Source organism: Solanum dulcamara, chromosome 8, assembly GCF_947179165.1.
Source record: "Solanum dulcamara chromosome 8, daSolDulc1.2, whole genome shotgun sequence".
Classification (NCBI taxonomy): domain Eukaryota; kingdom Viridiplantae; phylum Streptophyta; class Magnoliopsida; order Solanales; family Solanaceae; genus Solanum; species Solanum dulcamara.
The window spans coordinates 52,535,172-52,557,335 of NC_077244.1; the positions used below are offsets into that span (position 1 = coordinate 52,535,172).

Genomic DNA, 22,164 nt, shown 5'->3' on the forward strand with positions numbered 1-22,164 from the left:
TTAAATTAATCGAACGAAAAAGTATATAGGACAACTTTAATTAAATTGTTTCTATTTGAAAAAAATGTTGGATTTTCAATCATAAAGATATTTGAAGGTCTGAGTGGTGAAGAAGATGGGGAAGAAGCAGAGAGCAATAATTTTAAAGGAGTGAGTCAGGTAAGTACCACATTGATAAAACACGAATAAATACAAAATTTGTCCCAATATAAAAAGGAAGCACATATTAGTTGAAGGACTCACGCAGCTATGCAGTGAGCACAAAGCTAACTATTCTTTCGACTTTTACTAAAGAATACCGTGTGTGCATTGCAATTAGTTGCATATGCCAATTTTTGGAGGGGTTCTCTCTCTTTGAGTACCCCAACAATTTTAGTTTCAATCTTTTTTTTTTAACTTGTACTTTTAATTTTGAATTGGGTGTGGTTTATTGTATTTGGTTCTTATAGACAGAACTATTTGATACTTATATTGGTGAGAGGTAGCAAGGTACTTCATAAAATTAGCCGAAGTTTATAAAATTAGTAGAATTGCACACATATTGGCTAAGACACTACAATTATATGAAGAAAAAGATGATTTAAAAAACAACATTATGATGTGTTCAGTATTCAGGAAAAATGTTTTTCTTTGTACGGAACACACCCTATAATTTGAGCAACTTTTGCAGTAAGCACACATTTTTGTTAACATCAGGTTCGACAACACCTTTTATCCCAGTACAACAAATTGAAGCCAAATCAACGAGAAAGTTCACAGGACAGCTTAAGTCATTTATATTTAAAAACATGTTGATATTCGATCATATAGATATTTGAAGGACTGGTGAAGAAAAAGAAGAGACCAAATACTAAAAAACGAGTGAATCCAGTACCACATCGATAAACAAAGAGAAAATACAAACTTTGTTACTATATAAGATGGATGGACAGTTAAGCTCTAGAAATTACGCAGCCATGTAGTGAGCACAAAGCGAACTATTCTTTCGCCTTTTACTAAAGAATACCATGTGTGCGCTGCAATCAGTGGCATACGCTAATTTTTGGAGGGGTTCTCTCTTTAGAGTAGCCCCAACAATTCTCAATTTAAACTTATATAGGACTACAAATTGAAGGTTAAAATTTTTATGATAAGAGTGCATTTGGTATGGCAGATGAAGGCGATAAAAGTCCCCTAGAAACAATTATATATATATTTGTTTTTGTTGCTAAAATGATACTTATTTTGGGACAAAGGCGATAAAGATGAAGCGTAAACACACATGGCAACGAGGCTCAATGTCTTAGCCAACTTCTTCAGCACTAAACTCTCTTGATGACGAGTGCCCTTATACCTAATGTTTTTGTCTATCAAAACATCGTTAATCTGATAAAGCCATTCTTTCATGTCCTCAAGCTTATTAACCGCCAAACTTAATATAGTCTCTTCACTCAGGCGGTTAATAAGATCGATGAACCTCTACAAAACATTTTCCCGATTTTGAGAAACTGATAAATCCATGCGTTTTTGCAGGTGTGAGGCTTATCAATGAAGTGGATTCAGAGTCATAGGAAGTGGCAATATCTATAAACATTTGATAAGTCGCAACTATATTTTCTATACCATTAAATATGATCTCCTCAAATACTGTTGAGATAGGCAAAGACTCATGATTTTCTCATTTACTAAACCTAAATAAATCAGTATGGTTCATTTAAAGGAGCTAAAATGATCTGTTTGTTGTCTAATTGGTGTGCTATAAATGAAAAAAAAAAAAGAAGGGCAAAATGTCCCTCATCGGCTGATACAAAGGAAAACAATGCTCAAGATGGATATAAATGAACAGGAAGGAACAACAAGAAACATACTTACCTGGACGGGGGCAATGGGCTATCAATCAGACTCATGGCCTAGGTTGGTGACCTCCATTGCGCGTTGGAGGGGCACCCGCCTAAGGTCAACCCAAGTGGTTGAGCCTACGTCATAATTTGTGGCAGCGGGGCACCTGAGTTCGCGCGGTCCTTACCAATTCTTAAACAAAATTTGCATCTTCTGGTTACTTAAATTTGCTGTTTGTAATTTGATTCGTTGTAATAATTTTGATCAATTTTAAAACTTGAATATGTTTCTATTGGTTTATTTAGATTAAGCAGTGATTAATACAAGGTTCCTCAAGCAACTAATTGCCATTATAATATATGTTGTCCGGTGTCAGACTCGGGTGCATGTTCGACCTCGAGAAGTAGTGCTTAGAGGATCTGATATGAGTGCGGCAACATTTTTTGTATTTTAGAAAATTTGACATGAGTGACATAAGTGCGGCAACATTTCGAAAGAGTCTAAGAAACATAAACTCGAAGGCCAACTAAAAGTGACCATAAAAGAGTTGGGCCCTTCACTATACACATAAAAACCGAACCTGCATTAGAATTCAGCACATCGATAAACAATGAGAATATTTTAAAGGAGTGAGTGAGTGAGTACCACATCGATAAAAACGAGTAAATACAAACTTTGTCCCAATAATAAAGTGCAGGTGCAGCACGGATTAGTTGAAAAACTCCACTTGGCCATGAAGTGAGCACAAATCGAATTATTCCTTTGCCTTTTACTAAAGAATTCTGGGTGCGATGCAATTAGTGGCATACTCCAGGGGTTCTTTCTTTTTGAGTACCCCAACAAATCTAGTACGTGTGTCTTTTAGTAATGCTATTTTATACTGATCTGAGCAAAATTCAAGCTGCGAACTTTTTTTGGCTAGAGTATCATTTTATCGTATAAAAAGGAAAGAAACATTTGCCTCTTATGTGCAAAATAATCTTGTATTGATTCTTTGAATAGTAATGCTATTTTATACTCATATGAGCAAAATTCAAGCTGCGAACTTTTTTTGGCTAGAGTATCATTTTATCGTATAAAAAGGAAAGAAACATTTGCCTCTTATCGTGCAAAATAATCTTGTATTGATTCTTTGAATAGTTTCATACACGACTAATGGTAATGATGCATTTTCCGAACATTGGTCATGCATTTTTCAAAAAGAAAGACAGTGGATGGGGGTAAATGGGTGATTAATAAGACCCATGGCCCAGGTTGGTGACTTCCATTGCATTTTGGAAGGATGCCCGCCTAAGGTCGGTCCAAGAACCAAGACTTATACTTGGTTCTGAAGTGAGGATTCCTCGTCAAACTTGGGATTCAATTAGAAATTAACATATTGTTATTGATTTATTTTGGATTTACTGAGTGAATATGTACGATGAAAACATTGCAATTTTTGCTTATAACATATTTGAACAGGACAAAGCTGGTAGACTTGGTTTTGTAACTAATCTTTGGAGTTATATTAGATTAAATTAACTCAATATTTTAAATTTTATAATATAAATAATCAAAAATCATATAAAAATACTACAAATAAAAATTCTTCTCATGTAATAAAAATATATATTCATTTTTTAAAACATTGGTCAAAGTTCACATAGTTTGAATCTCTAAGCGCAGGAAGGAACAAAATAACATGAGGGAAATGATATAGAGGAGGCCCAATGGCGGATCCAGAATTTTTTCACTCAAGGGTTCAAAAATAAAAATATAAATGTCACACCCAACAGGAACTATTGAACCTGCATGCAAACTGGGGATGGTATTCGCCGCCCAAATTGCACAGTCTAGTACCATTGGGCTATCTCTTCTCTTTGATTTAAGTGGTTCAAAATTCCTATATATACAAAAATATAGAAAATCTACCCTATATATACAATGTATTTTTTTGTTGAGGGGATTCGGGTGACCCTCTGACACCCATGTATGTCCGCCCCTGGAGCAATCTTCAAGCTTTATATATGGGAGCAAGACTTTTCTCTAAGAGTCATCACAACTCACGAGGACTAAATGATGTAGTATAATACTCCTATAATAAAGTTGATTAATGTTATGAGATTTAAACTTACTATAGTAAAATGTCCCTCTTCGGTTACCACAAAGGTAAAGAATGATTTGGATGGATATAAAAGAACACGAACGAGCAACAAGAAATATGCTTACCTGGACAGGGTCAGTGGACCATCAATAAAGGCCTAGGTTGGCGGCTTCCATTGCACTTTGGAAGTGTGCCCACCTAAGGTCAGTTCAAGTGATCAAACCTATGTCATAATTTGTGAATGTCCGGGCCTGCGTTCGTGCTGCCCCTGCCCAATTCTTCAACAAATTTTTCTTTGGTTTTGGTAACGTATACTTTCTTGGTAAAGAAGTAACTTGGTAAAGAAGTTTTCTCAAACAACTCTTCTCCCTATACACTTCTTTACTCATTCTCAAAATATAGTTTTAGTTCTTAGTAGTGTAGAAATACTATTTTGGTAATTCATATATTTCGGGTAGTACACAAAATGCTCCGGCGAGAAGAAAATGTTAGGTTTCAAGAGTGTTCATTAAGTGCGAAGAGAAAATGTTAAGTTTCAAGAGTGTTCATTAAGTCCTTCAATTCTGAGTAAAGTTTCGGATTCCAGATATGTAAGGCCTCAATGAAAGTATTTCTTCCACTCTCATGCCTAAAGTATTTTGATTATATGATAAATTATATTTATTTACCCAATTCTCTTCAAGCTTTACTCTAAGGTATGTATGTGTTTATCCATGGATTCTTCTACCCATGTAGTTCAAAACTCTTTCAACTAAATCTCTTGATTTCAAATAATATTTTCTTATGGGTAATTCTTATTTCTACTTAATAGCATGAATCATGGTTAAACTAATAATTATTGGTCTATTTTGATGCAAAATAATTTCATATGTATGAATTGATGGTTTGCAAGTAATTTCTCTATTTATCTTTTTAAAGGTTCTTAAAATTCATAGTGGGTTATTTAAAACATGATTTTTAATTAATGAATTTCAAAGTATTTATGCATAATTTCATTTACATACATGTTTGAAAGTTGAAGTGATTTAAACCCACCTACTTTTACTATATTTTCAATGAAGTTTGATTTGAAAACTTTGACTCCAAATAAATATTTATGAAAGCAATATCTATGATCAAAAGGGAGTCTTATAATGGATTCTTTATGTTATAAGGACAATTCTATGATCAAAAGGGAGTCTTAATCGACTGTGATGTTTTGAATTCTCAAGGTATATGCTATGAGTATTTTGAAGTATTAAACTATTATGTGGGATTGACTTAGCACCGAATGAGTTATTGAGGTGGAATTCGGTAAGGGAATCCTAGTAGCAATTCCTTGTCTCATTAACTATGTGCAAACATAGGAGCCCTTGTAGGCTTAGGCTAATGGATCCATGAAAGCCCTTAAAGTTAAAGAATGAATGTAAAATTGAAGTAGTTCTACCCTAGGCAAGTAGACTCCCCGGCCAACATAGGGGGTTATGTTGGATTACATGTAATAGTTCACATGGTCTTAATGTCGGTTATAGTCAACATCCCACAAATTGAATGTTTCAAATGTTATTTACATGATTATTCATGCATGTATATATCCACATATGTATGATTTAAATGATATCTAATTGATTACCCATGCATGCACTCATTTATGTACTTTACCTTATAAATGTCCTAAATGTTTTAATTTGTAATGCATACCTACATACTTAGTACATTCAAAGTACTAACACATACTCTTTTGCCTACATGATATCACCATGTAGGGACCGGTACTCCTCCTCGTTCTTCTCCATGTGTGTGTTAAGGTGTGTCACTGACATTTCAGTCATCGTTGGGGGGGGGGGGATACTTATACATTATCTTTTGGTTTTATTTGATACATTAATACGAAACTAAATTTATTTTTTGGGTCTATTCGTTCTATTAGGGTTTTTGGCTAGAAGAAACACTTTCTCTCTAAGTCTTGCTCTGATTACTATTCAGTTCTTCCAATTGTCTTTTCCTTTGTTTCTTTTTTGAGTGAAGAGGTGAAAACACCTTGAACTTGACATGGATTTTTATTTCAATCCCAAATTATGCCCAATAATTAAAACACTCGTACACTTGTCTAGCTGAACCTACATACACCCTAATTTGCCAGAAAAAATAATAATGAGTAATCACTCGCGATCCTGCTGGAATATTGTAATGATGTGTTGTAGATATGTTGTACACGCAGATAATTTAAAGCCACTTCACTCCATTATTATCGAGATAATGCATAAGTATTCCTGAATTATGACCGAAATCCCAATGACACACTTTAAATTAAATAGGGTCCTAGTACCTTTCCCCCTCTCAAATTATTATAAAATAGAATAAATACACCCTAAAAATTGATGTGGCATAGAGAGTGTGCACTCTTTTGAAGGCAAGTGATGCATGAAAAAATGGACCGAAATCCCAGCTACACACCTTAACTTAAATAGGGTCATATTCCTCACCCCCCCCCCCCAATTATTTTAAAATAAAATAAATACACCCTAAAAGATGAGATGGCATAGAAAGTATGCACACTCTCTTGGATGCAAGTGATGAGTGAAAAAAAATTGACCTGGTATAGAGAGTGTGCACACTTTCTGTTGAGAATGCTTCTGTAACTTTAACACCCTTCCCATACAGGCTACAAATTTTTATTAAGAGTTTTGTAAACCCAACCTCCATAGATCACTAAAGGAAATAATGCACTCACATCATAGGGAGGGAATAAAAAATAATGCATTTTTCATAACAAGTCATCATAAGATTCGTTTTTCCTATTGAATCTGATTATATGATCTCTAGTCTTCAGATTGAGTTTTCTCATATATAACTCATGAATTTATAGACTTCAATCTCATACCCTCGATATGCTCAAGACCTTTTCTTTTGTTAAGACCTAAGTAAGATGATCTGTAAGGTTATCACAAAATTTGATATAATCAACAATAGTGGTACCACTTGTCAAATTTGATCTCACATTACTGTGTTTCCTCCTTATAGGTCTGAATTTTACCGTTATAATAACGGTTTTGAATTCTGCCAATTACAGCGGTGATATCACAATGAATTAAAATAAGAGAAATTAATTTTTCCAAATAAGGTATTTGAAATAATAAATCTCTCAACTAATTCGCTTCCTCACTAGCTAAAGCTAAATCAATTGGTTTAGCCTCCATGGTAGAGTTAATGCATAAGTACTCCCTTGAACTATGACCGAAATCTCAGTGACACACCTTAACTTAACTAGGGTCCTATTATCCCCTCCCCCCCCCAAATTATTTTACAATGGAATAAATACATCTTAAAAGTTGACGTGGTATAGAGAGTGCGAACACTCTCTTGAAGGCAAGTGATGAGTAAAAGAGTTTGACACATATTCTTTTTTAATTGAGAACTTTATAATTAGTTAATACACATAACTATTGATATTAAAACATATATATTTAATTTTTTTCATTTTTTTCTATGTAAAATGTTTATTTAATTTCTTCCTCACTTTAAACTTTTAATCTTTTCTTTCATTAATTTCTTATATTTTCACTTTTAATTATTTTTTAAAAAATTATGTATATTTCTTCAAAAATAATTAAAAAGTGTCCTTTAATTTTAATGTTTATTTTTTTAATATTTTATTTGATATTCTTCACTTATTTTGATATCCATTCAAAATTAACTTATTTTAAATACAAGGCATTTGAAATTAAATTAAAAGAAAAGACAAAGAAAATAAAAGAGTAGATAAAATGAACAGAAAAACAAAAGAGAAAGTGTCATAATGGCACCTACCATCACCGACCAGTAGGTAAGCCTAACCTCACATTCTGGAACCATAGGCAACGAACCATCACAAGTGAAAGAAAAGAAGCGAATAATAATAAGAAGAAGAATAAGAATAAGACAAGAAGAATAATAACAAAATAACAAGATAAATCCCAAGACGTGGTATCAGTCGGTAGTCGAACTACTAAACTAAATAATGAAGTACAAAGTTTATACATGTACGATAATAGTAATAATAATACAAAATATCTCTGAATACCAAATAAAGACTAGTCCAGGCCAAAATAGAAGGAGATAGGTAACTCTGAACGCCAAGAGCTCGCCCAAGTCTCCAAAATCAAAGAGCTTCTCTGCACGATAGCCAAATCAGTAGTAACTGAGGACGTACCTGGTGGCGCCAGCGCGCCCAAGACCTAAACACGAAAAAACACTACGAAGGGGGCAACTAAGTGACAACCTACTAAAATAAGTAAACACATATCTCACGTAAAGGCCCAAAGGATCGTATCAACTAAATCCCGGCACAAAAGTTTGATAAATGAGAACAAGGGCAATAGCTAACTTCAAACAAGAGACCACCCTTTATACCGCCACAAGTTCGCAAATAGTAAGACAACACCTCCCTGTAGGACCCTATTTTCGAACTGGTCAAAATAGTTTGCAACATAAAATGGCTATGTCTCTGATTTTGAAAATCGTTTAGAGTCACCACCTGATTTTAAGGAAAATACTAGGAAAACCATTTTTAATAAATGTAAATATAAACTCTGTTTTGATTTGCAAAACTAGTGAGATTCTAGGTTAGGATTTTGATTACTCGAGGGGAAGGTGTTAAGCATTCCTCAGAGTCTATCCGAAGATAGTCCTTAAATTTAGTTTAGAAAATGATTAGGAATAATTTATTCATTTATTTGCTTTAGAAAATGTTGATAAGAGAAGTTTTTATTAATTTGAGAAAAATGGTAAAAATGCAAGATATGCCACATATAACTATAATACGTGTGAAACAAACTTAATAGTAGTCTATTTATCATATGATAAAATAAATAAGTAAATGTACTTGAAGTGTACGACAATTTTATGTATTATGAAAATATAGATTTTTGTTAAATTCACATGAAATAAATGAGCTTATATAAACCTATTGTATATAAATGTTGAGTTTCTAAAGGATATGATAAATTATTAACTTTATTAACATATATAGAATTATGATGTATAGAAAATAGAATAATAAATAGGTTGTAAATATATAGCAATATGTGTGATGTATAATGAATATGATTTGATAAAAAAAATCAATAAAATAGAGTTTTCGCAAAAATAATAAAAATAATAATGATACAAAATGTTAAAATATTATGTATAGTTTGTGATCTTACACATATTTAAAATAAAATATGCATATGTATGTTGCTTACACATATGAGAGCTTATTATTACAAAATGACGACAGATACATGTGTAGTAAAATGATGTGTGTACTAATGTGTAGGAATTTACAAAAAAAAAAGAAGGAAAATAGCATTGATAAAGGGATAGTAGATATGGGGAAAAAATATGTTGTGTATAACAAAATAATACATCAAGTATAGAAAAAATTAGTACAAAAATAAAATATATACCTTGTGTGTATGACATATATATGTATGTACCTTGTATTTTGAATCTGTTAACAAATCTGAAATCTTGAAATAATACATTAGTTCAAAAGTAAAGTACCTAGGCCATATATTCGATTTGAAAAGTTATAATAATAAATCACTTTTTTTAAAAAAATAACCCAAGTGGCTCGAACTAATAATAACAAATTATTTTTATAAGGAAATTAATTAAAAGAATCTAAGATGGCCTATCGATTGAGATTCATTCTATAAATATATTAGTTTTGTAGAAATATGATATGAAGCCATATCTATTCTTGATTAAAAAAAAATATATCTCCTAGCCTTTAAACTAGTTTCTAACAGATTTAAAAAAATCTTAAGCACTAAATTTTCTTATCCTCTTAATAATCATGCTAAAGGAATGTAAATAACAGATCGTGATGAGGACTGCAAAATAATTTAGGCTAACATGCTTAATGAGTAGTTAAAGATTATTTTGACATGTTGTAGATAAATCAAGCTATATACCAATCAAAGTGAAGGCAACACTTGTAGGACTTAAGACCACATTCGGAGAGGTAAACATAAAGAGAAAAAAACAATCATTCGTTCTACTCCTAAACAAAATAGATCAACCATTGGCGTAAGCAATCATGTTAGAATTAGAACAAAATTTAAACTTCAAGCATTTACAAACAGTATCAAAATAGAGCTAAAATATCGAGCATGATTCGACAAATTAATATAAGATTCATCATACTACAACAAAAGAAAAATAGAACGACCATATCATGACCAGAGTTGAACAATTATAATAGAGAGCTGAAAATGTGCCAATTACCCCTATTCCTAGGAAATTTGCAATAAAGGAAAAGCTGAAAATAAACAGGGAAACAACTAAAAAATAATTTTCTCTAAAGTATACTCTTGACAGAAACATCATAGCGTCAAAACAAAAATTTCAAATACATAATTTCTTCAACGTAAAATTCGGAATAGCATGCTTAACAGCTACTGCATCACATTAGTACCATAGCAAGACATTCTTATTTTTTTTACTACAGCAACACAAGCAAACTACCAAGTTTTGAAGAGACAAAAACATTGAAAATGCATAAGACATCCAAAATAAATTAAATCAACAGAAAATAAAATACTAAAGAATTAATACGAAGTTCAATCTACAGACAAAGAAAAAGACATATTTAGCTAAAACAGATCAAGATTGAGAAAGATTTTACCTTATGTTGAGTAACAAACTAAGACTTTGACGTTCAAATATTCCGTCTAGGAACCCGAAACTCGAAAATCAGAGAAGACCAAAAGAAAGTAGTAAAACTAGTACATTCGTGAATCTGTGTGTCTTCATATGTGAATTCTGTGTTCTTTTGGAGGTAAAAAATACAGTTATTTATAGACAAATTCGTACTGAAAAATTCAGATTTGAACTGAAAAACAAAGGCATTTAGGGAGAAGGTGAGAAAAAGATTTTACAAATCTTGTCATTTTTCTTTGTCTTTGACCAATTGCTTGAGTGGAATTTTCGCCGATAATGATAGGCGGTCGTGGTGAGGTGAAAGCCAGATTTTCAAGGAGAAAGATATGCAGAAGAAAAAAAGTCATGGATCTATGATTATTTTTTTTGGAAAAATGGAGAATAACCATTGAAATTTTGGTTTTGGGATGTAAGGAGCGTGTGTGGATGGGGAAAATGGAGAATAGGGGTGTGTAGGGGTAGTGTTTCTTTTGCTGTTTTCTAAAAAAAGTTGAATAGGAGAAAGGAGCGTGGGGTATAGGTGTGGGAAAAGAGAAAGAAAGAGGAGGTGGTGGAGTATTTTAGTTTTGAAAATTTTTTTTGATTTGTTTTGAATCGTCCGATCATTGGATGATCAAACGGTTTATATAAATCAAGAGTAATATATATATATATATATTTGAGGGCTTGATAATTGGTATTTCGATATTGTTAAGTTGAAACAATGTATTTGAGGGCTTGATAATTGTGCTTTTTAATTGTTTGGACATAAAAGCCATCTTTTTCTTATCTACGAAAATTTTATTTTGTGAGAGACACACTTATTATAGGAATTCTTTGACCGCTAAATGCACAATATGGGACCATACCTTACCAATTTCACTTTCTTTCATCTTACTTTTTCTGACTCATTTTAAACTTTTTTTTGAATGTTACATTTATTGAGAGCATAAAAAAATATTTTATTTTATATTTTAGATTCAGCCACAATGTCTAGTATGTCTATTTTATCTTTATATTATTTATTTGAGGACAAATTAAAGTTAATGTGTCGAGAAAAATTCAATTTAAATTTTAAATGAGTTTGAAGGAATTGAAGATAGTGAAACTAAAAACTAAAAAATCATAAAATTTTACATCTTAATTTCATAAAATTTAACTCTTTGATTTGTCTATCTTATAGAATGATATATATGGAATATAAGAACTTGGACCTTTTTGTTGAGTTATTCGTATTAGTGGTCGTTTATAAAAAATATCAAACATTAATTTTTTAGGGTAAATCGTTATTTCTCTAATTTTATTTTATTGTATTTTAATAAAATAATTGACCCAAACCAAGTCATGAATAAATCTACTAAAAATATTGAGTTCTGAGTTTTGATGAATAAATACATTTAATAAGAAAATGATAAAGTTTTTTTTATAAAAAAGAAACGAAAAAAGAAAAAATAAAAATATTGGAAGATAGAGAAATAAAGCTTTTAGCCCATGTTATGGTAGTGGGATTCACATGGTAAAGTATGAGAAAGTATTGTCTGCCATGTTATTTGAGCTTCTCATAGAATAAAATTTTCTAAGCAAGAACAGAAATTTTGCTCAATTTTCTATGCATGTGGGACCATTTTTGACCCTTATTTCACGTTTTTTAATTTTATGTCTTTTTTATTGCTACTCTCTTTTAATACATATGAACCCCCAACTTACTTTTGAATATTAATACCATTTCTTTATCTTTATTAAATGGCCAAAATTAATTAAATTGAAAAAGAAATATTTTACAAGATTAACTCATTTGAAAAAATTGGTTCTTGTTAAAAAAGTAAAATTGGTAATTAATTAATTAATTAAGCTTCCTAATTTTGAATAATATACAAAAAATATTTATTTCAACAATAAAAAAAATATTTAATCAAAAAGATTTAACCCTTAACAATAATATTATTTGGTATGAATTTCTCAAAATGATAAAACATGTAGCAAATATTTATATATATATATATATATATATATATATATATATATATATATATATATATATATATATATATTATTTTTATATAAGAAATAATATTTATGCAATAAATTTGCCGAATGAAATGAGAAAGTTTATCAAAAAAATATTTTCATATTTTATGAAAGTTTTGTTATTTATTATTATTATTATTATTTACGAATGATTTAATTAATTAAATATGGAGAGACAAACTAATTTTGGGTCGCCAACCAAAACATCTTTTGAGCAACAACTTGACATGCGAGTTATTTTTATGGAGTCATGGTCGAACTCTGGCTCTTGAGCTGCCTAGATATCTCAGGTTTAATGAGAAATCAGGACATATGTGGTTCGAGAGGATAGTATCATAGAAAATTTTGATCGAATTTAAAATTTGCCCAAATATCAAATTATGGTAATGCTGACTTTTAGGGTGATGAGATCTGAAGATATTAGCACGAATAGAATGAACACGGTCGTGCTCAAGTTGAGATTACCTGTATATCCTTAAATGCAGAAATCAGGTCGGATGTAATTCTAAAGAGTAACTTGGAACGAGAAGTTCTTCGTAGCAATTTCTACTGAAGACTTATGGTAGAGAAAAAAATAACAACAATAATAATCAAAAATTGCCCCAGTATCGACTTATGGTGACACTGAGACGTGAAGGAGTTATAAATAAGATGAATTTGAACTTTTGAAAATCGAGTCGAATTGAGTTCTGAAAGCGAATCCTTGATGTAGCTAGGGATGCTTGACATTCCACTTGCTTTCCCTAGTTTGATGCTTAGAGGGAGTTTCACGTTGTAATGCAGTGTCTTGTAAAATAGGTAAAAGGGTGAAAAGTACGTGCCGCAGTTCAAAAATAATAAATTAAAATATTAATATAAAGAGTAAAGTGTAGATGTCCAAACGATTGTTGATGTATCTGTTTTGTGGGATGAATTTGATATAAGCAAAGTAACTTATAATGTAAAACCTTCGACTGGCGGGGCAATTGAAATATAACGCCTGTATCCGGTGGTAAAAATGTTGTAATGTAAAGTCTCTGACTAGCGAAGCAATTGTAATGTAACACCTGTATTTGGCAGTGTAAAGCTTGTAATAACACCTATATTTGGCGGTGTAAAACTTGTAATCTAACACCTGTATCTGGCGGTGTAAAACTTGTAATGTAATGCCTATATCCGATGGTGTAAAGCTTGAAATGTAACGGCGTTTGAATGGCATTTTCTATATACATCCTCTAGTCGGTGGGGTTTGAATGATGTTTGCTATGTACATCCTCCAGGCGGCGGAGTTTGAACGATATTTGCTATATACAGTCTCCATGCGACGGAGTTTGAATGATGTTTGCTATGTACGCCTCCAGACGGTAGATTTTGAACGGTGTCTACTATGTACATCCTCCAGACGGTGGAGTTTAAATGATGTTTGCAATATACAACCTCTAGGCGGTGGAGTTTGAATGATGTTAGATGACATTCTCTAATTAAGGGAGCTTATTTGACACAGTCAGACGATATTCTCCAATGGATGAAACTTATTTGACACAATGAGATGGTGGTGTTCAATTGGTGAAGCTTCTTCACGATATCAGATGAGAAGCTCTGATTGATGGAGATATCTTTGACAAAAAGAAAACTATCCTATTTATCCTATAAGGCCCCTTTGTCTTCAGTATTTTGATCCGGATCTTGAGGGTATCTACAAAGATTTAAAAGGAAATATTTTAGATAGCAAATCCAAGTATAAAGTACTGCCGATAAATAAGGTAAGGAAAGGATATTTTGGCTTATGATTTTGAGAAGTCGAATGACGTCTTCAGTCATGCCCCTAGACTTGAGGTTGTCTTTCTTGATCTCCTATTTTCCTATGCTCAAAACAAAATAATTTAGTTTGGGAGGGGGTGTTGATTTGTATCGACCCGCGGATCCAAGCCATCACCGAAAACCTCCAATATTTCTTTAGTCCATCTGTTGCATCTTACCCTAGAGACTTGGTAGGTGGAATAGTAGAGAAGTATTTTAAAAATAATGGCTTGCTTTTAGCAAAGGAGCATATTATGTATATATTAGGTATGTATATATAGAGTAAATTTTTATCATTTTTAGATTATGACATGCTTCAAAATCTATCTAGTTTCTCCATATCCAAATGTAATCTTTCTTGTAGTCTTGTCTTCTGATGACGCTTATCTTGACTTGTTCGCGAGATCCTTCATATTCTAATAATACCTAACTAAAGGAGGGTTTCCTATAGGTATGATCGAACCTTTAACGTTGCCTACGTATCCCCAAATGGAAATTAGGTCTATACGTAGTTCGAGGATAAAAGGTGAACATTATGTAATTGAATGACCGAGCCTAACTTAGGATTTCTACATAACCAAATGGAATTAGATCAAGACGTAGTTCAATTACAAAGGGAGAAATATAAGAATAAAAATATGTGATGCAATGACAGAGCTTGACTCAGGATGCCTATGTATCCAAGTAGAATCAGGTCATAGCGTAGTTCGAGTACAATAAGAAAGTAAAATAATGCAATGATCGGACCTGACTAAGGATGCCTACGTATCCAAGCAGAATCAGGTCAGGACGTAGTTCAAATAAAATAAAAAAATGAAAATATGAAGGGACCGAATCTGACAAGGATTGTCTACATATCCCATCGAGGGAAGTGAGGTTGAGCGTAGTTCTGAATATATGGAAATGATGTTTTTGGGTTTTCTAAGGGAGACCGGACCCGGTGTGGGTTGCTTACGTACCCACCATGGGAATTCAGGTCGAGACATAAATCTATTACATGGAATGTAAGAGTATAAAAATGAGAGCTAGTCTTGATGTCTTCATATGTAGTACTTCGTGATGATGTCTGAATTGATGGGCTTCGTTCTCTCTGTGCCGTCCATTTCTGCCAAGATAGCTGCTCCTCTAGAGAGTACTTTATGAACCATGTAAGGACCTTTCTAGTTTGGTGCAAATTTCCCTTTAGCTTCTCCTTAGTGAGGAAATATCTTCTTCAATACCAATTGTCTCGGTGTGAACTGTCAAGGTTTGACTTTCTTATTGAATTCTTTGGTCATTCTTTTCTGATAGAGTTGACCATGACAAACTGCGTCCATTCTTTTCTCATTAATGAGTATCAACTGTTCAATCCTACTGTGAATCTATTCTGTATCATCTAAACTGGATCTTGAATAATCCTTAGAGATGGAATTTCCACTTCAGTAAGTATTACTGCTTCTGAACCATTAACCAACATATAAAGAGTTTCCCTAGTGGATATTCTGATTGTGGTGCGATAACCGAGCAGTGCATATGGTAGCTTCTCGTGCCATTGTACCGACAAACTATATTGGTGCAAACAAAGTCCGCCACTAACTTCTTAGTTACTGCCTTGTATGTTAAATCTTTGACCCATTTTATGAAATAATCGATAGCTACAAGGATGAAACGGTGTCCATTTGATGCGAGATGCTCTATGGGTCAATTACATCTATGCCCCAAGCAGTAAATGGCCAAGGGGAACCCATAACATTGATCTCATTTGGTGGAACTCATATAAAATCTCCATGCACTTGGCATTAATAACACTTCTGCACGTATCGATTGCTATCTCTCTCTATGGTCATCCAAAAATACCCAGCTCTTAAACTCTTTTTAAATAGAGTGAACCCATTCATGTGAGGTCCACATGTTCCTGCATGTATTTCTTCTAAAACCCTTGTCGCTTCTTTGGAATCAACATATCTTAACAATCCTAAATCTGGAGTCCTCCTATATAGGATTTCTCCATTAAGAAAACAATGATTGGTCATTCTTCTTAAAGTCTATTTTTGCTTGCTTGTAGCATTTTGGGATATTCTCGTGTTTCTATCAATCTCTTGATGTCATAGTACCATGGTCTTCCATCTAATTCCCCATCAACATGAAAATAATATGCATGTTAATCATGTAACTATACTCCAATAGCATCGATGTAATTCTTATCCGAATGCTGAATCATTGAGGATAATGTTCCAAAGCATCGACAAACTCATTTTGAGCTTGAGGGACATGTTTGAATTTAATCCTTGTGAATCTCCTACTCAACTCCTTTATGTAATTCAAATAAGGAAGGATCTTCACATTCTTAGCGGCCCATTCTCCTTGCACCTAATGAACCAATAAGTTAGAATTGCCTATGACCAAAATCTCTTTGACGTTCATGACTACGGCCATCCTAAGGCCGAGAATACAAGCCTCATATGCTTCCATATTATTTGTACAATCAAACCTAATTTTGGCTGAGATTGGGTAATATTGAACTATTTCTGAAATTAAGACTACTTCTATTTTGATTACTTTGGAATTTGATGCTCCGTCAGAAAACATCCTCCAACCATCATATGGCTCTGATATATCTTCTCCTACAAACAATACCTCATCATCAGGGAAGTAGGTTTTGAGTAGCTAATCTTGATCCACAAGATTTTCTGTGAGGTGGTCAGCCAAGGCTTGTCCTTTGATGGCTTTCTATGTCACGTATAAAATGTCAAACTCACTCAATAAAATTTTCCACTTTACCAATTTACCTATTGGCATTGGCTTCTGAAAGATGTACTTGAGTAGATCTACTCTTAAGATTAAGTGCGTGGTGTATGCAAATAAGTAATGCATAATTTTTTGCACTATCCAAGTCAAAGAACAACATGTTCGTTCCTTCAAGGTATACCTTGCCTCATATTGTGTGAACTTCTTGCTCAAGTAGTAAATGGCTTGCTCTCTTCTACCTGTCTCATCATGTTGTCCCAATACATATCCAAATGCATTATCTAAGTCAGATAAATATAGTAGCAACGGCCTTCCTGGCTCAGGTGGAACCAATACTGGCGGGTTGGACAAGTATTCTTTGATTTTATCAAAATCCTTTTGACATTCCTCCGTCCATTTTGCGGTAGCGTATTTCTTTAGTAATTTAAATATGGTTCACAAATTACTGTGGATTGTGCTATGAACCGACTAATGTAGTTAAGTCTTCCTAAGAAACTCATCACGTCCTTCTTGGTCTTATGGGGAGGTAGTTCTTGGATTTTCTTGATCTTTGAGGGATCCAGTTCTATGCCTCTCTAGCTAATAATGAATCCTAACAGTTTTCCTGCGGGTACTCCAAATGCACATTTTTATAGATTTAATTTTAGATTATACTTTCGCAACCTCTCAATGAATTTTTGCAAGTCATCTAGGTGTTTCGAAATCCTCTTGGATTTGATAATGACATATACTTCAATCTCCTTGGGATCATACCTTGAAAAAGAGTAGTCATGGCCCTCATATAGGTTACACCAGCATTTTTTAGACCAAATGACATTACTCTATAGCAATACACTCCTCATAGAGTGATGAATACTGTCTTTTCTATATCATCTTTATTTATCAATATCTGGTGATATCCCGCAAAGCAATCGCCAAATGATTGCAACTCATATTTTGCATAATTATCGATAAGTATATGAATATTTGGGAGAGAAAAATCATCCTTAGGACTAAATCTGTTGAGATCTCAATAGTCCACACATATTCTAATTTTCCCATCCTTTTTTAGCACTGGTACTATATTGGCCAACCAAGTGGGGTAATCTGTAACCCTTGTAACATTCACCACAATCTGCTTGGTTACCTCCTCTTTGATCCTTAGACTCAAGTCTGGCTTGAACTTTCTTGTCTTTTGTTTAACAGGTAGGTAAGTAGGATCAATTGGCAATTTGTGTGAGACGATATTAGTGCTTAAACCTAGCATATCATCGTAATACCAAGCAAATATGTCGACATGCTTCCTAAGCAATTCTATTAACTTCTTCTTTCTTTCAGCCTCCAAATGTATGCTAATTCACGTTTCCTTCACAGTTTCCTCATCTCCTAAGTTAACAACCTCTGTTTCATCCATATTAGATTTCTTTTGACTTTCAAGTTGCTCGATCTCCTGTGGTAGGTTTTCAGGAATCATGCTTTCATCATACTCTTTGTGATATAGTTCATTATTTTTACTTTGCTCTATGGATTCATTACATGTCATAACCGTTGAACTAGGATTTTTATTAATATGAGTGCTAAAAAGTATAAAAGGTAAGTAAAATAAATAAGTAGGTTAAATAATGAGACAATTTTAAAGAAACTAAAGACTTTTATTTAAAAGCGTTCTAGCTTTTTTAGAAAAAGCAAGCAACAACAATGGATCAAGTATGATTCAAGCCTCGACTTTGATCATGCGAATTTAAAAAGACAAAACTACTTTCCATACTACTAGTACTCTTATCGAAACATGGATGTACTGATGGTCCAATTCTGCAAGCTTTCTCCAGGCTTGGAATCATGGATGGTCAATTTGCTGAGATCTATCTTTTCCTCTTCTCTAATCATGGCCATGAACAAATTTCCTAATCCTTCTACTATGTCATCATCAGTTGCGTGATCTAGAATTGGAGCTTATTCTGGTACAAACGTTGTCTTGCTTGATCTTGCATTGTGGACTCCTCCCGATGTAGGTTCATATTTGAGTTCGGTGGTACCTTTTTGATGCTTCAGCTGGATTGGTTCAACTATACCATTGGACTTGGGTCCAAGCCCTGTCTTAGGTTGATACCAATATTTCAATATCTCGTCTGCGACTATCTTCGCTGCTCTTGACAATTTCACATCAACTGACTCTACTTTCTCTTCAACCCTCACAGCTTGCATGATTTCTAAAGTGTGAAAAGTGGCTCCATCTAACTCCTTAGTGACTGGAACAAAATTGACAGAATAGATGGGGTGATTGAGCTCCCCATGAATGGTAACTTCTGTGTGACCTTACTCAAACTTTACACACTAATGAAGAGTCGAAGGAATTGATTTTTCCATGTGGACCCATGGTTTTCCAAGAAATAGGTTGTAGTTGGATGACACATCCATCACTTGAAATAGGATGGGAAATTATATTAGCCCCATTTGTAATGTGAGATAGATTTCTCCAATGAAGATTCTCTGCGCTTCATCAAAAACTCTAACTTTCACATGACTTTCCTCTATATCTCCCATATTTAACTTAAAACTCTCACCGTTGTAAAAGGGAAGATGTTGTATACAGAACCGCCATCAATCAGAACTCCAGTCATAATCTTATGATAACATTTGACCGCGATATAAAGTGCTTTATTGTGTCCAGTCACTTCCGCCGGTAGCTCATCATCATGGAAAGAGATTTTGTTGGCTTTCACCATCGTCCAATTATTGTAGCTAAAGTTTCACTTGTGGTCTCTTTTGGAATGCAACTCCATTTAACACTTCCATCAAAGAATTCCTATGTGTCTCAAAACTCATTAGTAAAGACATTATAGATATGTGGGCCAACGTCTTATTCAGTTGCTCTTTGATTGAATAGTCTTTCAGATGCATTTTGTTCCAAAATTCAGTGACTTCAGCATCGGTAACATTCCTCTTTTGATTTTGTATCTTCCCAAGAACTCCTTGATTCTGATCCTCTGGAGCATAACACTTTCCCGACCTAGTCATTCCATAAGCCACAGTAGTGTCAATCATCTCGTCCTTGGCTTCTGTTTTATAGTCCAATGTGACTTATTTGGTGTCAAACTTAGGCTTTCTAGCAATCATAGTGGTCACTAAAACTCTTGGGAGGTATGTTTGGACAGTCATAGGTTCCCTCAATTGGACAGTGATAACAGTTTGTGCTGGAGATGCAATGGCAACTTCTTCGGCATTTCAGACAGGCGCGATGGCTTCTCCCAAGTTGTACTCTTCTTCTAGGGTAATCATGGTGAATTCTCCATTTTCATGATTTTGCAAAGGGTTGTTGTTTACATTCGAAGGTGTTGGAGTGTATTTTATTATTCCTCTTCTAATCAGAGACTCCACATGATTCTTCAAGCCATAACAATCTTCTGTGTTATGTCCTTGGATTCTCGAGTGGTAAGGGCATCGCTTGTTTCCATCAAAGTTGCGAGGGATTGGATCGGGGAGTTTTCCTTCAAATTGATATAGCACTCCTACTATCCTCAACGTTTCAAACAATTGGGTATAAGGTTCAGCAATGGGTGTGTAGGTGCGAGTATTTCTAGCTTCAAGATTTCGACGTGGTCTTAGCACATAAGTTGGTCTATTTTGGTGGATTGGTACTTGGACTAGGACATGTGGTCTTGGTTGATTTTGGTATGCTGGTTCTCAGGGTGGATTGTAGTGTGCTTGGGTATTATATACTGAATACGAGGTGTATGGAGTATGTGCAATAATATGGGGATTGTTGGGGTATCGGTGGGATGGTCCTCCATGCTGGTAAGTGACGGCTGAAACATCCTTCTTTTCATCTTGATGCCACCAATGGAACCTGATTGTATGGCCTTACTTGCAGCTTGTAGTATGGACATGGACTGAATTTTACCAGATTTGATGCATTCCTCTATAAAATCCCCCATATTGACCAATTCGGCAAACTTTTGCCCCATCATCGACATTATCTGTTATGACCCAATTTTTTAGGCCGTGATGGCACCTGCTAACACCCACCAATAGGTAAGCCTAACCCTTAATCCTTAGCCTGAAAATAGAGCAAGTATAATCAGACAATAACCGATCGGTCACCCATACCCTTAGAAGGTACAAACAATGAGAAACATACCCCCGACGCCCATAAAATTGGGTGACCACACCATACTAGTATGCTGGTGATAGGCTATGCTAATGGATGCAAGTCTATAGTAAACACCAGTGACATCATCAGTGGCTCTTAGAGAACAAAAACAACAATTGTATAGACCCACCCCGACCAGCCAGATGGGACCTATGCAACTCTCTCATCCAATTCAGTGGTGCATTGGCTAGAAGGGCCCATAGGGGATGCAGGAAGTACATATACACTGCCTAGGTCTGAACAAGGTCTTACATAGACAAATAACATCCCCGTAGTAGTATCGGAGAGTGAGATACCAAGCCAATCTAGAAAGCCCGTCGCAGTGCCGAATATCAGTAAACTAGTAGCCTCAACTGTGAGAACCCTTAAAAGGGCCCTCCCACCCAGCCAGTAAATTCCCAGGAATATGGTTCAGCTAGCAAGAGTAAAATCGGGGGCATCGATCGGCCAATAAAGGGCATCGACGTGTCGAATATCCATGTAAAATTGAGCATATTCTAGATGCCTCTAATGCCTCAAGTAGAGAAAGAAGTACGTCCCCAACCCTACATAAGTTTCCAAAACCAGAGACCAAGTATCCATATGGTACGACTTATATTAAAACCAGTTTTAAATAGTAAAAATAAGAGAAAGACTTCTTAAAAAGTAGTGAAAATTCCAATGTCAATACCGAGATTGTACCACAAAATGAGTGAATATGCTCAGACAATGCAAGCATGCCATCACCTGCATCCAAACAAGTCAAGGGACTAATCTAGGATTCAATTGCTCCTCGAATACGGCCTCAAGCCCAATAATAGATAATAGATAATAAATAAGATAGCATCATAAGCCTACCGCAAAACAAAAGCAATACAATCGAGGCATGGCTTGAAATCATAAAAGGGGACAAATATCTCTAGGTATGATGCCTTACCCTAAAATAAGCCACCTCAACTCCCAACCAGCACAACTA

General features: G+C 34.2%; 4 non-coding genes across 4 annotated transcripts; all 4 read left to right on the forward strand.

The window, feature by feature from the left end:
* Positions 1-245: 245 nt before the first annotated feature.
* Positions 246-363, forward strand: LOC129901926 (U5 spliceosomal RNA). Its single transcript, XR_008770006.1, has one exon. It is a non-coding gene; the product is annotated as a U5 spliceosomal RNA (small nuclear RNA).
* A 589-nt stretch (positions 364-952) lies between these two features.
* LOC129901914 (U5 spliceosomal RNA) lies at positions 953-1,068 on the forward strand. The gene has a single exon (XR_008769998.1). It is a non-coding gene; the product is annotated as a U5 spliceosomal RNA (small nuclear RNA).
* A 775-nt stretch (positions 1,069-1,843) lies between these two features.
* LOC129901874 (U1 spliceosomal RNA) lies at positions 1,844-2,003 on the forward strand. Its single transcript, XR_008769972.1, has one exon. It is a non-coding gene; the product is annotated as a U1 spliceosomal RNA (small nuclear RNA).
* A 2,015-nt stretch (positions 2,004-4,018) lies between these two features.
* Positions 4,019-4,173, forward strand: LOC129901879 (U1 spliceosomal RNA). The gene has a single exon (XR_008769975.1). It is a non-coding gene; the product is annotated as a U1 spliceosomal RNA (small nuclear RNA).
* Positions 4,174-22,164: the final 17,991 nt, after the last annotated feature.